General features: G+C 30.3%; 1 pseudogene; it reads right to left on the bottom strand.

Annotated features, from left to right (window-relative positions):
• Positions 1 to 5,508: 5,508 nt before the first annotated feature.
• On the bottom strand, positions 5,509 to 10,225 carry LOC129289215 (cytochrome P450 76T24-like; annotated as a pseudogene).
• Positions 10,226 to 17,933: the final 7,708 nt, after the last annotated feature.

The raw sequence follows: 17,933 nt of genomic DNA, 5'->3' as shown, positions 1-17,933 counted from the left end.
ATAAACAAATTAATATTTTTTAAATAATAATTGTGTCAGGATTAAATTTGTAATAATATAAGTAGATCGATTATATTTTTTATTTTAAAAAAATTAGATTGAATAAGTTGATATGGTATTATATCTTATCTACATTAACGTAATATGTGGGAAAATCACAAGGACCATTGGAGGATTTTATTTATAAACAAGAATTAAATGATTATGAAATTATGCTGTAGGATTAAGAGACCAAAACGTAATTAATTTTTAGTATAAAAAGACAAATTGCCCCTTAGTTTTTTTTTATTTTACAAACTTCTTAGCCCTCAGTCGATGAAGCTCCAATGTTGATGGTCGAATTGGCCATCTGAGCTTCAATAGTGGTAGTCAAACTATTGTCGAAGTTCTGGTGCCAATCATTAGACCGACGAGGGAGGCAAATTATTTTTTAAGGTGATCAAGGTAGGGTTTGAGCGCACATGCTTGGTCACTAAAAAATTTATTAGCCACTAGGCTAATAAATCCTCTTAATTATAAAATGCAAAGTTTTATATATATGCTTAACTCTGTTTCCACTTTTCACACCAATATTTAATAAAAATTCAATGGTTACTTGTTATTTTACAAATGACTATTCTTAAACTATTAATGAGACATGTTAAAAAATTTAATATGCATAGATTTTTATAAATGCTTACTTGTTTTTATTATTAGGAATGACAAGTTCCCATTAGCAATTTAACAAGTAACTATTTGTGAAATAACAAGTCTTGTTACTAGCTTTGAAAATTTCTCTTAATAATTTGATAAGTAAATTTTAATAAAATAACAAGTTTATATAAACCTTTGACATATATGTTTTTGATAATAAAAACATGTAAACATTTATAAAAAATATTTCATATTAAATTTCTTTAATAAGTCCCCATTAATAATTTAACAAGTAACTATTTGTGAAATGACAAGCTCCATTATTGACTTTGAAAATATCTCTTAATAACTTGACAATAAAATTTTAGCAAAATAATAAGTTCATATAAGCTCTTGACATGTAAAATTTTAGTAATAAAAACAAGTAAACATTTATAAAAACTACTTCATATAAAATTTTTTTAACAAGTCCGCATTGATAATTTAATAAATAATCATTTATAAAATAACAGACCCTGTTACTAGCTTTGAAAATTTTTCTTGATAACTTAAGAAAATTTTAACAAAATATCAAGTTTATATAAGCTTTTGACTTGTAAAATTTTAGTAATAAAAACAATATTTATAAAAACCACTCCATATTAAATTTCTTTAATAAGTCTCCATTGATAATTTAACAAGTAACCATTTGTAAAATGACAAGCCTTGTTATTAACTTTAAAAATTTTTCTTGATAACTTGATAAGAAAATTTTAGCAAAATAATAAGTTCCTATATGCTTTTAACATGTAAATTTTTGGTAATAAAAATAAGCAAATATTTATAAAAATTAGTGTGTATTAAATTTTCAATGATAATAAGGAGACTTATCATTTTATAAATGATTACTTGGTAAATTACTAAAGGGAACTTGTCATTCCTGGTAGCAAAAATAAGTAAACATTTATAAAAACTAGTTCATATTAAATTTTTTTAACAAGTTCCATCAGTAATTTAACAAGTTGTCATTTATAAAATGACAAGTGATTATTAAACTCTTGATAAGTATTGGCATGAAAAGTGAAAGAAAATTTTAAAATATAATGGGATTTGTCATTTTATTTCACAAATAATTACTTATTAAATTAACAATAGGGACTTATTAAAGAAATTTAATATGGAGTGATTTTTATAAATGTTTACTTGTTTTTACTACTAAAATTTTACATGTCAAAAGCTTATAAGAACTTGTTACTTTGCTAAAATTTTCTTGTCAAGTTATCAAGAGAAATTTTCAAAACTAGTAATGAGACTTGTTATTTTATAAATGATTACTTGTTAAAATTATCAATGGGAACTAATTAAAGAAATTTTATATGGAGTGGTTTTTATAAATGTTTACTTATTTTTATTACTAAAATTTTATGTGTCAAAAGTTTATATGAACTTATTATTTTGTTAAAATTTTCTTGTCAAGTTATCAAGAGAAATTTTTAAAGCTAGTAATAGAGTTTGTCATTTCATAAATGGTTACTTATTAAATTATAAATGGAAACTTGTTAAAGAAATTTAATATGGAGTGTTTTTTTTATAAATGTTTACTTGTTTTTATTACCAAAAGCTTACATGTCAAAAGATTATATGAGCTTATTATTTTACTAAAATTTACTTATCAAATTATTTTCAAAGCTAGTAACAAGACTTATCATCTCACAAATGGTTACTTTTTAAATTGGTAATGAGAACTTGTCATTTTTAGTAATAAAACCAAGTAAGCATTTATAATAATCAATACATATTAAATTTTTTAATAAGTCCCATTAGTAATTCAACAAATAGCTATTTTTAAAATGACAAGTAACCATTGGCATGAAAAGTGGAAATAGAGTTAAGTATATATATATATATATATATATTTACACTATATAATTGAAAGGATTTGTTAGCCTAATGACTAATAATCTTTTTGGTGGCTAAGGGGATATGAGTAGAAACCTCACCTTGACCACCTTAAAAAATAATTTGCCTCCCTCTCCAGTCCGGTGATCGGCACCAAAGCTCCGACGAGGGTCCGGCTATGACTATTAGAGCTCAGATGATTGGTCCGGCCATCGGAATCGGAGCTCTTGCAGGGTTGGTGGCTGAGGAGTTTTTTGTTTTTTTAAAACTGAGGGGAAATTTTGTCTTTTCACACTAAAAATTAATTATGTTTTGGTCTCTTGATCTTGTAGCATAATTTTAGAATCATTTGGTCTTTATCTGCAAATAAAATCCTCTAGCAATCCTTGGCTGTGATATTCCCTAATATATATAAGTTTTTGAGCCTTTTTTTTTTGTTTAGTTAGGGTGCAAAACATTAAGAGTGGAGGATGTAAAGTTATAAAATTTATGTATCCTACTTATATTTTTTTTAAGCTGGGGGCATTTATGCCTATGATATAATTTGGCTCTACCATCGACCAGAAGTGTGGTAACTGGATCTTCAAGCTAAAATTTGAAATCTCCAACTTGTACTTTTCATTACAAATAAATGAAATTTACACTACAACAAGTGTTCTCCAAACATACACTACAATATTTTCCATTCATTTATTTACAAAAAACCAATTCCATAGACCAAAAAAGCCAACTTAAGATAGCACAACACAATCATAGATTCATATCAATTATATTCTGATGCTTCATCCTATCATTTTGGTTTTCCTTTGGTTCCTATTGTGAGTACAAGGTTACTTTGAGCTTTGACATCATTGGAATGCTTTCCTACCCAACACAAAATGTCACACTCGAAGCACCTACAAATTAACAACGCAAAATTTCACAAATTTACAACTTAAAACTTAAATATTCACAAGTACTAGTTTATTGATTCACAAGTCAAAATTTAGAATTTTTGACTTCATATATTTAGAAATAAGGTTATGATAGCAAGTAAAAGTTTTGGTTTTTATAACTACATGTTCATAATTTTACAAATTTAGGTGTGCATATTAACAGGTAAAATTGTTCATTAGTAATGAAATTCTTGTCAAAGTTGACAAGTCCATGTTAGACAAGTTTATAAATTTACAACTTAAAGTTATAATATTTACAAGTATAGGTTCATCAATTTACAAGTCAAAGTCCAAAATTTTTAACTTCATTTATTCAAAAATAAGGTCAATGATAGCAAGTAAAAGTTTTGATTTGTATAATTATATATTTACATATTAACAACAAAAGGTTCACATATTGACAAGTCTCAGTTCAAATATTTATAAGTAAAAGTTTATATATTCACAGGCAAAGGTTCCTATATTCACATGTGAATATTTAATATGAATAAGTAAACTATCATATTTTATAACAAATAATCCATTGTTAATTTAAAGTTTAGCAAACAAGTCAAGTTATATTAGTTTGGCAAAGAAGATGAAGCTTGAACCAAAGGGAGTCTTCTTTTCTTGATTGGTGCATCTAGAACACTAGCATTTGGAATGATTAGTCCTTGAGAAGTGCTTGGATGTTCTTTGTATGGTAATTCAGTTTCTTTAGTGAGTAAATCTTGTTCTCTAGGCAAATCACAACATTGAAAAATCAAAACCAAACAAAACACTGAGAGCAAGTCAAGTATAGCACCAACACAACACCATTGGACAAAACAAAAAACATAGAAGGGGGAAAGTGAGATGGGTATTTGGGTCTTTTCTCTCTCAAATATATTTGCAATAAAAGCCCTTGAGCCTGCAGAGTAAATTAAGAATGCATTGGGCCCTTAGATTACTTTTTTTCCTCTTGAGAGCCGTAGATGTGATTCTCCATTTTATATTAGTCATTATTTATTCCACATTTTCAATTTTAATTTTAAAAAGAAATATTCATTGTCTAAAATAAATCATTTTTCCTTAATCTTATATTTTTCCTACTTTTTAAAATTTAAAAGGAAAGAATTTTTTTAATTTATTTTAAAATTTTGTAATTTTTTAACTACCAACCTTTTTAAATTTTGATTCTAAAAAGAAAGATTATTTAGAATAAAATATATTTTCTTAATCATAGATTTTCTTACTTAAAATTAAAAACAAAAGATAAGACTTTATTTTTATTTTTGCTTTTGTACTCTTTTGTTTTTTTTTTGTTTTAAATAACTAATGACTAAAAAAATCAAATTCTATTTTTGTTATATTGTTATCTTTTTCTATCTTTTAAATTTCTTTAATTTTTTTAAAATGTTCGAACAAAATACGGTGTTTATAGGGACAAACAATGACACATGGTTGTATTTTTCTTCCTATTATTGTCAAGAAGTAAACTTTATTAAAAAAAAGACAAAGTAAAAGGATTACAACATTAAATTCCAAGAAAATAGGAAAGCTATTTCCTTACCTAACACACTGAAACAACAATCCATAATTAAAAAGAACATGGAAAAAAACAACAAAAAACGACAACAACACATGGTAACTCGATAACTATGACTGAACAACCAACTGCTATGTGGAAATTAAATGCGAGTGCCAGTTAAGAGGACCTAGTAAGCATACTAAGCAGGTAATACTTCTAAACGGCTAAACTCCTTTCATTCGAACCCTCCAAGGAGCCAACAGAGTATGAAGCATGAGAAGTATTAATCCCATAGGAATAGAAACTCCATTGCCACCATGAGAACAATGAAGAGTTGAAGGCAATCGTATTTGATCTCTATGAAACAGCTAACAAGAATGACAATCTAAAGACATATGGTTGTATTCAGTCTATTACATGCATGGCAAGGGGATGAGAATCATTTACTACTCTTTTTTCTTTTCCTGTTTTCTTTTTTTGGTACTGTTGATTATTTCCATTCTTGAGGCATGCCGTAATGCAATTTTTTTAAATAATTTGAACAATCTAGTGCAGGAATGATTCTAGTTATTATTAAACTTTGGTTGGAATAGCTCGAAGAGGATGATCCCTTCTTAATGTAAGCCCAAATTTCTCCTCTATGTTTATTTCAGGAGGATGGAGACCATTTGCAGGCTTCCAATTATATTTGTGGATGAGAGAAGCTAACAATAAGTGAACTAATCGGAAAGCCAATGGCAATCCAGGACATTTTCTTCTTCCTGCTTCAAAAGGAATCAATTCAAAATCATGGCCTTTAAAATCAATTTCACTCTCCAAAAATCTTTCAAGCACCAACTATTTGGGTTACACCATATGGTTGACTCTCTTCCCATAGCCCATGTGTTGATTACAATTTGTGCATTTTTGGGCACTGTGAAGCCACAAATCTCTGCATCTTTGAGTGCCTTATGAGGTACTGACAATGGAACTGGTGGGTGCAAGCGAAAAGTTTCCTTTATCACTGCCCTTAAAAATGGCAACTCTGAAACATGTGATTCTTCAATTTTAATGTCTTCTCTAATGACTTGTTGAAGCTCTTTTTTGAGTTTTTCTACTTTTTCGAGGTTACTTAATAGCTCCGCCATTGCCCACTCCATTGTACTTGCTGTTGTTTTGGTCCCTGCAACCAACAAATCCTATAGAATAGAATAGCAACATGATCAGCAATGTAGTACACACTGAAAATAATAACATTTATTATCGTGCTGTTGGATTGATGAGATTGTGTTGATCAATTGCAAAAGGTTACACGTGGCTGACCATGGCCACCATGCTATATCTCAACTTAACAGTTCTTTAAAATAATAGAATGTAGTTTAATTTTTAACTAATACTGTTGAGAAAATGATGAAGAGAAAACTGATCAAATATTCATTAATAGAAATGATACAATATGATAGAAATTGATCCTTCACTTGAAGGATTTACCACACTAATCTACACATTTAGGTGATTCTCAAACTCCACTTTAAGGACTAACTTGAGGTGAAGGCCTATGTTAACTTCCCTCTTGAAGGTGGGATGAAACCCCTTTAGTTAATACAATGATATGATCCCCTTATATAGATTTAGGGATATCAACTAACTAGGTGATTAACACAAATCACCCCTAATATTCCAACAACCCCCCTCAAGTTGACACCTCTTTTAACTCTAGGTGCTCAACTTGCCAACAACAATTACAAGGAGAGAACAAAAATATAATTGGAATATAAACAACTCATTGGTCAATTAGACCAATACAAATTAAACCATTCCTTTTGAGGAGCTTTACTAGCTTGCCTTGTTACATTCCTCTCTCTTCAAGTCTTCTCATCTTCATCTTTGACCTTCACACAATTCTTACACTGAAACTTTGATATGCCAAACACAACACTTCTTGTACACTCCTCAATTCACGTCTACATGACAACTTTTCATTCATTGCCAAAAGAGAAGCTCGAGGCAACTGAGCTTGCCATCCCATTCATATATTTCTGTAGAAGCATACATGCATCTAGGTACTCTTTGTATCATTAGGCAAGGCCAAACATAATATTAGCAGCAGCACCAGTTTTGCAGAATCTGCAAAATCTTGCATAGGGCTATAAAAATTGCTGGCATAGAACTTAGTCACAAACCTACAATTATCCTTGCCTAAAGACCAACAACATCACACAAAAAATTGCTACTAATTCTTGACATCTTTCTAATCATTTGAAAGCACCATTGCCTTCTTTGTTCCTCGATCTCAAATCAATACCACTATCATGAAACTTTAGTTGTCAAAAATAACTTAGCTTGTCCAATATCTTGATCATGAAAGAGGAATTGATAGCTTAGGTTGCTCTTCTCAATGACATCATCATTAGTAATTGTCAGCATCCTCTTGACTTCTATGAGAAACACCCATTAGCGCAAGAATCTTTAGGAACTCACAACCCAAAGCACCAGATCCGACAACAAACACTTTAGCTTCTTCTAAGTTCTTTTGTACCATAGCTGGGTTTACATTGAGAACCCTGGCTCAGAACATTTGACCATCCTTTGAACATGGTAGCAAGAAATTACAAGAAACCTAAAATAGAATTTGAGATGCAGAATCCCAGTTTTGATCATCCCTCTCTGTTTACAAATCCAAAAAACCATGCGTCCTCTAATCTAGAAAAATAAACATTTGTAGAGAAGAGATGTCATTCATTCTCTCTTTCAAAAGTGACCACAAATGACAATCTTGGAGAGTCGGATCTTAATTTGCTGATTCAAAGTGCTTAACATATCTGGAACACTTAACAAGCCAAAACGTGGAAGAAAACTAACTTGTGACATTTAATCTTGGCCTACTCTTCTCAATCTCGAATTCATTTTCTCCATACCACTAAAGCCATGACTAAATCTACCACCACCATCTCTGCCGTCATGGGGTAAGGAATATTGGACACTTGCCTCTGATGATAACGGGATCTCTCCCAATCATATCCTTAGGTTTTTGAGGGCGAGTTAATGACGATCAGCCTCCAACAAGGATGCAGCCTTCTTGTTGTTGTCGAAATGGGTATTGGACGATGCCAATGTTGCGTTCATGGCATCATTTGCCGACAACTAATAAATGGAAAAGAAGGAGAGGAACGATAGAATGAAGGACCATAGAATTTGCTTCTGAACCATGCCTTTGACAAAGAGAAACGGCAGAGAGAGCGGTTTGACCTATAACAGACTTATCCCTGGTAACCCAGATCTTGAAAACGCATTGTTTCATGCGCCTAGAAGTCATCTTGAAAATGGACTGTTTTAGTGCATCTTGGACTGAATGCTTGATTCTTGAATTTCAGGCCCAAAAGTAGCCCGCTCATGATTCCATGTTGAGAAAACGACGAAGAGAAAATTAATCAAATATTCATTAATAGAAATGATACAATATGATGGAAATTGATCCTTCACTTGAAGGATTTACCACACTAATCTACCCATTTGGGTGATTCTCAAACTCCACTTTGGACTAACTTGAGGTGAAGGTTTATGTTAACTTCCCTTTTGACGGTGGGATGAAACCTCTTTAGTTAATACAATGATATGATCCCCTTATATAGATTTAGGGATATCAACTAACTAGGTGATTAACACTAATCACCCCTAATATTCCAACAAATACATTAAAACAAGGTAATATATATAAAACTTTCTTGACTTTTAAGACAATTACACCGAACCTCTCACTTCTAAAAGTTTAAAATTAAGCTATTTAACCTTTAATTTTGTTTACCACTCCTCTTGGTTTAGGAGCTAGGGAAAAGGGAGCACACTCTCTCACTTTGAATAAAAAAAGTATATTATTTATTGATTTTGAAAGCAAAGAGAATGACAATGCTTTAATTATAGTAGTTCATAAAGGTCATCTCCTAGACAAGGTGTTTAAAACTAAAAATAGCTTAAGGAGAGGTTATGATACCTGATGAGGGTTTACAATTACTTTATGAGATTAATGGGGTTATAAGGGGGGAGGTTATGGGTATTAAAAGGACTTATTTGAGGTGTATGGAGGTTACAAACACTTATTATAAGTTACAGGTAGGAGAGTTATGGAGAGAGTAGGGGTTATGATGATGGCTATGTCATACTAAAAAAGACATGAATAAGCTTTTATGGCATCTGATGTAGGCTAATAATAACAAAAAAACAATATGTATAGTTAAATTTTTATAAAGCTATCATTAGTTTACATCAAATACCATATAAGTTGTCACATGTCTTTTCTTAATATGACATGATAATTTTTATTAGTAAGATAATTAATAAATAGCAATATAAGGGAGTCTGTGGTAAAAAAAATTAAAGGTTAGAAACTTTAATTTTAAATTTTTAAATGTGAGTGGTGTTCTATGCAATTATCTAAAATTTTAGGGGAGTTTTGTATATTTTAGTTTTGAAACAATGAGGATTTCAATTGACGAATATAAACTTTTTAAGGTTTTATTTGAAGGGGCCATAAATGTATCTCTTCACTACATCTCCAACAACGCAGGTTGGTTCATTGATATGGACACGAGATATCATAGAGAATTATTGGAGACACTTACCACAAACAAATGCACGATGTCCAAACGGCCCACTTGAGGTTTGTCTTCTTCCTTTTGACAGAGCAATGAACCTAACACATCATTGAAATTCTGTGACTCCATTTGTGAGGCTCTAATCACTTCCATTCTTTCTCCAACAATATCATCGAGCATCTTGAACAACTTTCCAAAATAATTGTCCATTCTTGAGCGTGCACCTTGTGGATCAAGAACTCGAAGAAGGGGGGGATCTGCAATATTAGGTTTCCCAGCTTCTTACATTATACCCAATATAATATCTCTCAACTCTCGAGTTGAATCAGAAGCAAAACTAGCGAGGTCAACGGAGAAAAGAGTGCTAGATATGGAATTAAGACATGTCGTAAAGGTAACTTCACGAATATCCAAAGCATCATCACCGTTTTTACAACATTCATTCACGTAAACATTTCCTGCAACTTCCTTAAAGGCAAATTCTGGGTGGAATCAAGCTGGGAAAATGAGAATATTTTTGAGACACAGGCTGTCCTAAGAGTCTTCCAATGAACTGAAAGATCCAAACCCACGACAGAGAGTCTGTGGTGGTCAAATGTTTGAGATTTGTGAGAGACTGGTTGGTCTGAAAAAGCTAAGTCATGTTTATGAAGCGCTTCTTTGGCCAAGTCTGGAAAGGAAATGACTATGGTTGTTATGGTGCCTAGTTTGATACTCATAAGAGAACCATATGTTTTTGAGAGTTTAGAGAGTGATTGGTGAGGATTTTTTGCCAAATTCCAATATGATTGGAAACGGAGGAGGGCCTGGTGGGAGCTTTGAAGATTTTTTAGGGTTTTGGTTTTGGTCGAAGGAGATGACGGTACAGAGGCATGGAAATAGAAACGTAAGCACGAGCACAAGTGTTGAGTAGTCCATGGCCAAGCTAAGAGTGTTCTCTAATAGTGAAATAGGAGTTGACACACACACACACACACACACACAGTCATAGGAAGGAACAATATTTAATAATGCAAGTGCGCGCCACCTCCAAATCAAAATACCATGAAAATAATGATCACATGATAAAATTAAATCCTTAGTGAATCACTTTTAATTTTTAACTTCAAAGAACTTCAAATAATTTTTTTGTTGAATAAAATTTTTAATATTAAAAACAAAATGCCCTTTTTATTCACATTGTTAATGAACAATGTAAGGGATACGTTGGAAAATTTAGAATAATTTTCTAGGAAAGTTTTAAGAAGTTGGAATTGATTTATAAGTTTAAACAGGCCAACATTAACTTATTAGGGCTAGTTATTTGGTTAATGTGTTATCTAGTCCATGTTAGAAAAGATTCATTTTTTTAATTTGAGTCATTTTTTTTAACCAAATCCAATATGATCGTTATACTTCTTTCATCCCAAGTTAAAGGACATTTTTGTGGGTAATTTGATGTCTCAAAATATAAAATACTTTAAAGAGATCAATGTTTCATTAAATGGACATATTCCAATATTACCTTTTATATCTATTTAATTTTCATCCTTTTTCTTTTCAATATATTAAATGAAAGGTATTTTTAAAAGTTTATATTTTTGTTTTTAAAAAAATAAGGTTGTTAAGTATATTTAATTGGGTTTATTGATATGTGAAATTTTGTTTGAAAGTGTCTTACAATTTAAGATAAAATTGAGTATCAAAATATTTGAGCTCATCCATATAACCCAATCCATATTATCAACTCTATATAAAACCACCAACGTCGATTGAGTTTAGTAGAAGAAACTAGTCCTTTACAATGTGACAAATTAATATTTGAATTTTTATTAGGAGAAGTGTCCACATTTAATATTCAATTATAACTTAAACAAAATTGCTTCTAATAAATTAATACATGTGAACAATGAAAAATGAAATTATACATGAAGGAGTATCGAATTATTTGAGCTCACCTATATAACTCAATCCATATTATAGATGTGACAAACTAACTTTACATAAAATCACCAACGCCGATTGAATTTAGTAGAAGAAAGTAGTTTCTCATAATATGACAAACTAATATTCTAAGTTTTATTAGGAGAAGTGTTCACGTTTAATATTCAATCATACTTTAAACAAAATTGCTTTTTGATAAAATAATACATGTGAACAATGAAAAAAAATATAAATATATACATGAAACTATGCAGTATGTAGTTTTAAGGCGTGCGCTGCATTGGGAGCTCAGTTATCCTCCAAGGCTCCGACTTTATTACGAAGCAATTGTGGTGGTGGTGGTGTTGTGCAATTCTGTGTGTGACACTAATTTGGACACGTTTCATATTTAAGAGCCTCAAGTCTCAACGTAGCCAACCATTTTGCAACCATCTCATTTATCTCACACACTCCTTTAGACCATTCACCTCTTTCTCAAAATACCTTTCTTTTTTCATAAAATTCTGCATGTAATGAGTCCTATATCAAGGACTCTCATAAATAAAATGAAATTTATAAGTATAGCAGGCTCTCCTTTCTAATATGTTAGTTTTTTGAAAAAAGCTCTTCCCATTGCTTACTTTCTACAAACATTCGATTAATGTAGTAGACAAATTTCTTTAAATAACTCATTAAAACCTCTTTATAGGTGGTGAGTTGGAATGTAAAGAGTAGGGAGGGATGACTAAAGGAAGGAAGGCGTGGTCAAGTGGGAAGCATAAATATCGTTGGGGCAGAGTCACGTTCTAAACTGCGTCGGTATGAAGCCTCTTTTTCCTTGTTTAGATCTTGACATCGAAAATTCTCCACATCAGATTTATTACACAAATCCTAGCTGCCAGCTATAACACATCCATTCCCTCCCCATCTTGCATTGTGATGGACATCCATTGAGCACCCCATTATACTCAATTACTCAACGTGAGATTTGGTATCCTATACTATTAAGTGATCTCCATTATATATTCCCTCTCCAACTTGCATTTCTTTAATATTCACTCATCTTGATCGCCCCCTTCAACTTCATCATGGGCCCACAATTTGCACCATGTTGCAGATATATCCTACTGTTTTTATTTAAAAAAATTAAATAAAAAGCATAGTATTAAAAATCATATTAATCTGACTAGTTAAACCGATAATAATTGAATCACTATTTTAATTGGTTAAAAGAAATGATTTGTTTTACCCTTCATCCAATATATTAACCAATTGAGTTTTCAGCAACGCACGTCTTGATAATAAGCCATTTTAACAAATTTTCTACAATATTAGTATTTTTTGTAGTGAATTCAGACTAGTAAATATATTTGAGATTTAATTTTTAAAATTACCATATTCATTGTTTAATATGATATATATATTTAATGAGAGCAAGAAATTAATTTTCTTTTTAAATAACTGTGAAATATAATTGGTAGTTTTGCCAATAAATCTTGGATGAAAATTCAAATAAAGTAAGGACAATGAGGGAGGCAAGAAAAAACTCTGCATAGTATAGTAGTGAGTCAAGAAATTGCCAATACTACGTGTGCATTTTTTTTTGTTTATATTTATTCTTTTTTAGGTAACATGTCTTTATCTGTGATTTTTAACTTCTGACAACTTTTTAAAAAGAATAAATATAAACAAGAAAAATGCGCATGTAGTATTGGCAATTTCTTGACTCACTACTATACTATGCAGATTTTTTTCTTGCCTCCCTCATTGTCCTTACTTTATTTGAATTTTCAACAAAAATCTAATTTGATAAAAATTCATCATTTCAGAATATGAGAGCTTGAAATATGAAAAATATGAGAGCTTAATCACATATAATTGATTTGATAAAATGCATCATTTTAGAATCAACTTTAAGCTCATAAGTCTTTTGATCTTAAGCGTCAAACATTTAGCATGCACCTATATTCAGTTGTCCATTTCAAGCTTGACATGGGATGATTCATGCTTGAAATGATCATCCTTTGTGCAAAATAGGACTTAGTTGTATCAATTTAAGCTTAAAATAGAATGAATCAAGCTTGAATTAGACCATAAAAGTTTGACACTACACTATGAGTTAGTTCAAGCTTGAATCATGATAATTCACACTTGACTTGGCACCTACGTGTGGGAAGTGTCTTAGAGATGCTTATGTGCTCTAATTCACGCTTGAATGCTAAGTGCATTCATGCTTGAATTGTCACCAAGTGTTAGCTTGCATTTCACAGAAGTGATCTTTCAAGATTGAATGGAGGAGATTCACACATGAAATGACCTATGCCAAGTTGGGTTAAAATCTAACCTTAAAAAAGCCTAAAACCAAACAAGCCAAATCTAGCATGTTATGGAGTATTTCAAGCATGATTTATCACCCAAAGATGCTAGGTGCTCTTGCCATCCATTTCACACTTGAAATGCATTCACATGTGAATTATCATCCAAAGAAGCTTATAACTATTGCTAGCCATTTTATGCATGAGAGAGAACAGCATTCCCGCTTGATTTGTCACACAAAATGGTTTGAAACTTTCACCTTGTGAATCACATGTGAAAGTGCCTATGTCCACACATGAAATGTCATATATGAAACTAAGGAACCTTGCCAAGCTCTATTTCACGTGTGGACAGATTTGTTTCACGCTTGAAATGTCACCACTGGATATAATTATTGTTCCAATGGTCTAAAACTTTATTAATCTATATATATGACCTAATTCAAGCTAGTGGGCGATGAAGAAAACAATGTGAGCATATTATCATCATTCTTAGCCTATGAGCATTCTTAAAACATATTTTTATGCATCAATAAGTCTGTATTTATTATCTAATCAAATTTATGATAAATTTATGAAAAGCTCTCATTAAGTTTATAGGGCTACCTTGTACTATAGACTCTTTTCAAAGATTTCCTTGAGTGCGCCTAAATCATTCTTATCATCTCTTTAAGAGAGAATTCATTAGGAAATGTAACATCTTGAATTTCAATCCAAGAAACTAGTTGCTAATTAGGGTAAATTAATAATTAGTGGATTGATTATAGTTGGATAGGGGATTGATGTGTGGTGTTTGTTGGTTGGTGTGGTTATAGGATTGAATGATATAACTGTGATTCAAAACATAACGTGCGAGCATTAGTGAGATTTGTCTTATTATACCACGCACCATGGCATGTGATGTATGCGTCGTAGTACATGGTGCATAATTTGTTTAAAGTTGACATCCGTAACTTGTAAAATCAGAAGGGAAATGAAGTAAAATGTGTGGGAGAGAGGATCTCTACTAGGGAATTAATTTTCTAAAGTTTGGGAGTTTGCTCTGACCAGTAACTTGTTGGATAAGTTTCATACCACCTTGTACTACATATCTACCCTAATTTCTCTAAATTTGGTTAATAGGAAATTGGATCAGGGAGTTTTAAAGGATTGAAATATGAGAAAAAGGTTTTAGAAGGACCTTTGAGTGTGAAACTAAGGTTTTGTGACTAATATGAGGTTTGATGATTGAGCCTTAATGATATAGGCTCAAATTGGCTCAAATGAATTATTTGAAAAGGGTAAAATGGTTAATAAATGAGTTAAGAGGGTATTTTGGTCATTTGATGGCCTAAGAGCATATAACTGTGATGAATAGGATATTTGGATCCAAGAAGTGCCATTAGAACTTTATGTATTAAGTAGTGTGATTTGGCTGAATGGAATTTTGCCTTTAGTGTCACTGTAAGAAAATTGTATTTTTCTGAAAGAAATTTCTCACGGACATTGAAACATGAGAATTGTTTATGGATTTTCTCATGAAAAATTAGTTTATGCATAATTTCTCACATCTTTTTCTCATAACTATGATATAGAAAAATATCTGTGAGAATTTCGTGAGAAAATTTGCAAAAGCTATAGTGCATTATGGTGCCAATTTGGAGGCAACTTTCTCATGGTTGGCAGTCGTGAGGAAACAAAAGGAATGTTGTCAAAATATAATAAAAACAACTTCTTCTAAACAATATGTGTAAAAGAAATTCTCACGGAATTTGTACCTGTGAGAAACATTTCTAAATGATAGATTTCCTGTGCTTTTTATCCATGGAAAATTCTCATGGAATTTGTGCCCATAAGTAATTCTCACGGATTGTACATTGTGAGAAATTCTCTTCAAATAGTTTCTGCGGGAGAGTCTTTTGAACAAATATTTCTCATGGTCAACGTAATGATGAGAACTTCTTTCGACACATTATCTGTGAAATTTTTTTTTAAGTTATTCCTTTCAAGTATTTCTCATAGATAATATATCAATAAAACTTCTTTTAAATTTCTACCTATGAGAATTCTTATCTTGAATGTTTCTTACAATTTATTAGTGGTGAAAAATTCTCATTGATAATCATTATGAGAAATTTATTTAAGTGTATATTTATTTTTTCAATAATTTTTTTTCAAATAATATTAATTAACTTTAACTGTATTTTTGTATTTTATATGAATTTTGTTACTAACTAATTAAAATTATTCAAATAATATTGATTTTGTCCAAAATAAAAATATAAATTTTTTTATCTACATTTTAAAGAATATAAATATTTTTATTTTTATTACAAATAAAATAAATTAATAATTGATATAATAATATAAAGTAAATATAAAATTTTTTCATGATTTATATGTCAAGAAAATCTCTCTCAAATTCTTACCTGTGAATAATTTCTCACTGTATTACTAAGTGTGAGAAATTCTCGTTGATAATGGATGTGAGCAATTTATTTAAGTGTAAAACTACCAAGAAACTTTTTCTCTAGAAACTTTTAATTTTTACAATATTAGTTTATTTTTTATTTTGAGTCAATTTCAATTTATATTTTAAAAAATTAATTTTTGACTATTAATAATAAAAAAGAATTTGGCTATTCAAGCTTGGTTCAAATTTCATTGGCTTATTGTTTTTAGGTAGGTAATGATTAGAGGCTATTCATTAACAATTAAATTTTTTTTCAAAATGACTATTACCAAAATTTATATGATTAAAATTAATTTTTTTATTAAAATAATTTTTAAGATAATTGAAAAATTGTGGATAAAATTTATTTTTAAGAAAGGAAGGAAAACATTTAACCATTTTGGGAGAAGATAAAAATTTAATCATTCATTTATTATATTTTAAGAAAAATATGGGAAAATAAAAGTAAAAGATATCTAACATAAATTTGTTTTGGTCACTAATATAAATTAATATAATAAAAAATATAAATAAATTATATTTTTAATTATTTTAATTAAAAAAATAAAAATAATAAATTGGTTAAAATAATTATAATAAATTATTTAATATTTAAAATTTATTTCTTTTAAATTCATTTTCATAACAAAAATAATATTTTATTAAAGATATAATATAAATAGTCATATAAATTATTTTATTATATTATTAATTAAATAAAATAAAATAAATGTATATCTTTTTAGTAGCATATTATTTAATATATGTGTATGAAGTTAATATATATTTAATTTCATGTATGATGATTGTAGGCATGTTTCAATTCAAATGGCATGGCATGAGGTGACGTAGCGTGAGGTGGCAAGTGACATGCGGCATATGAGGTGGTGATGTGGCAGATGACATGGTATGAGTTAACCCATGCATGGTGAGTGACATGGCACTAGGTGGTAGATGAAGTGGCATGAGCCAAATGCACACATGGTGATGCATAAGTGGTAGCTGACATGGCATAAGGTGGTAGGTAATGTGGCATTAGTTGTAATGTTTCTCATGATACATTATTACGACAGACTAATGAATTTCTCTCAACAAAAATTTCAAAAGAAATTCAAATTTGTTGTACATGAGAATTTATCATAGAAAATGGTTATAGGAAAGTCTCACAGCATAGCAATATGAGAGAAATTCTTACTTCATTTATGTGTGATAAATTGTCTCAGATTTATATTGAAAGAACTTCTCTCAGAACCTTTCTATGAGAATGTCTCGTGGTTTCAAAGGTTGTGAGAACTTCTTGCAGATAATGGCGTGAGAAATGGTTCTTATGGTTTTATTTGTGTGAAATATTTTTTCCTTTGATTGTTTTAGTTATGGACCTTTTGGTGTGAGAAATTCTATGAAAAATGATAGTCTCATGAAATTTTGAGTGTTTTCTCACATAAATACGCTATGAGAAAATCATTGTTTTGGTGTAGTGTGTGAGAATTGATCAAGAGAATCTCATTATACAGATTGAGCATTTGAGAAGTTGCTCGTGTAAATTTCCACCCTTGGGAGTTAAATGTGAGAATGGTAGCCCTTGGTAATAAGGATAAAAGGTAACTAAAATAACAATTTTATCTATTGGTTTGTAAAATTATTTATAAGTATTTTATCTTAATTGTATGCATTGTGTTTTATAAACTAATGGAGTAGTAGTATTATGAAAGAAATGTGCATACAGGAGTGTAAGTGATGTTTGCAATCTATGTGAAGAGGCATTTGCATTTGCATCCG

Source organism: Prosopis cineraria, unplaced genomic scaffold (assembly GCF_029017545.1).
Source record: "Prosopis cineraria cultivar Desert tree isolate PC_DT_omini unplaced genomic scaffold, ASM2901754v1 PC12, whole genome shotgun sequence".
Lineage (NCBI taxonomy): Eukaryota > Viridiplantae > Streptophyta > Magnoliopsida > Fabales > Fabaceae > Prosopis > Prosopis cineraria.
This window is presented reverse-complemented; position numbering and strand designations above follow the sequence as displayed.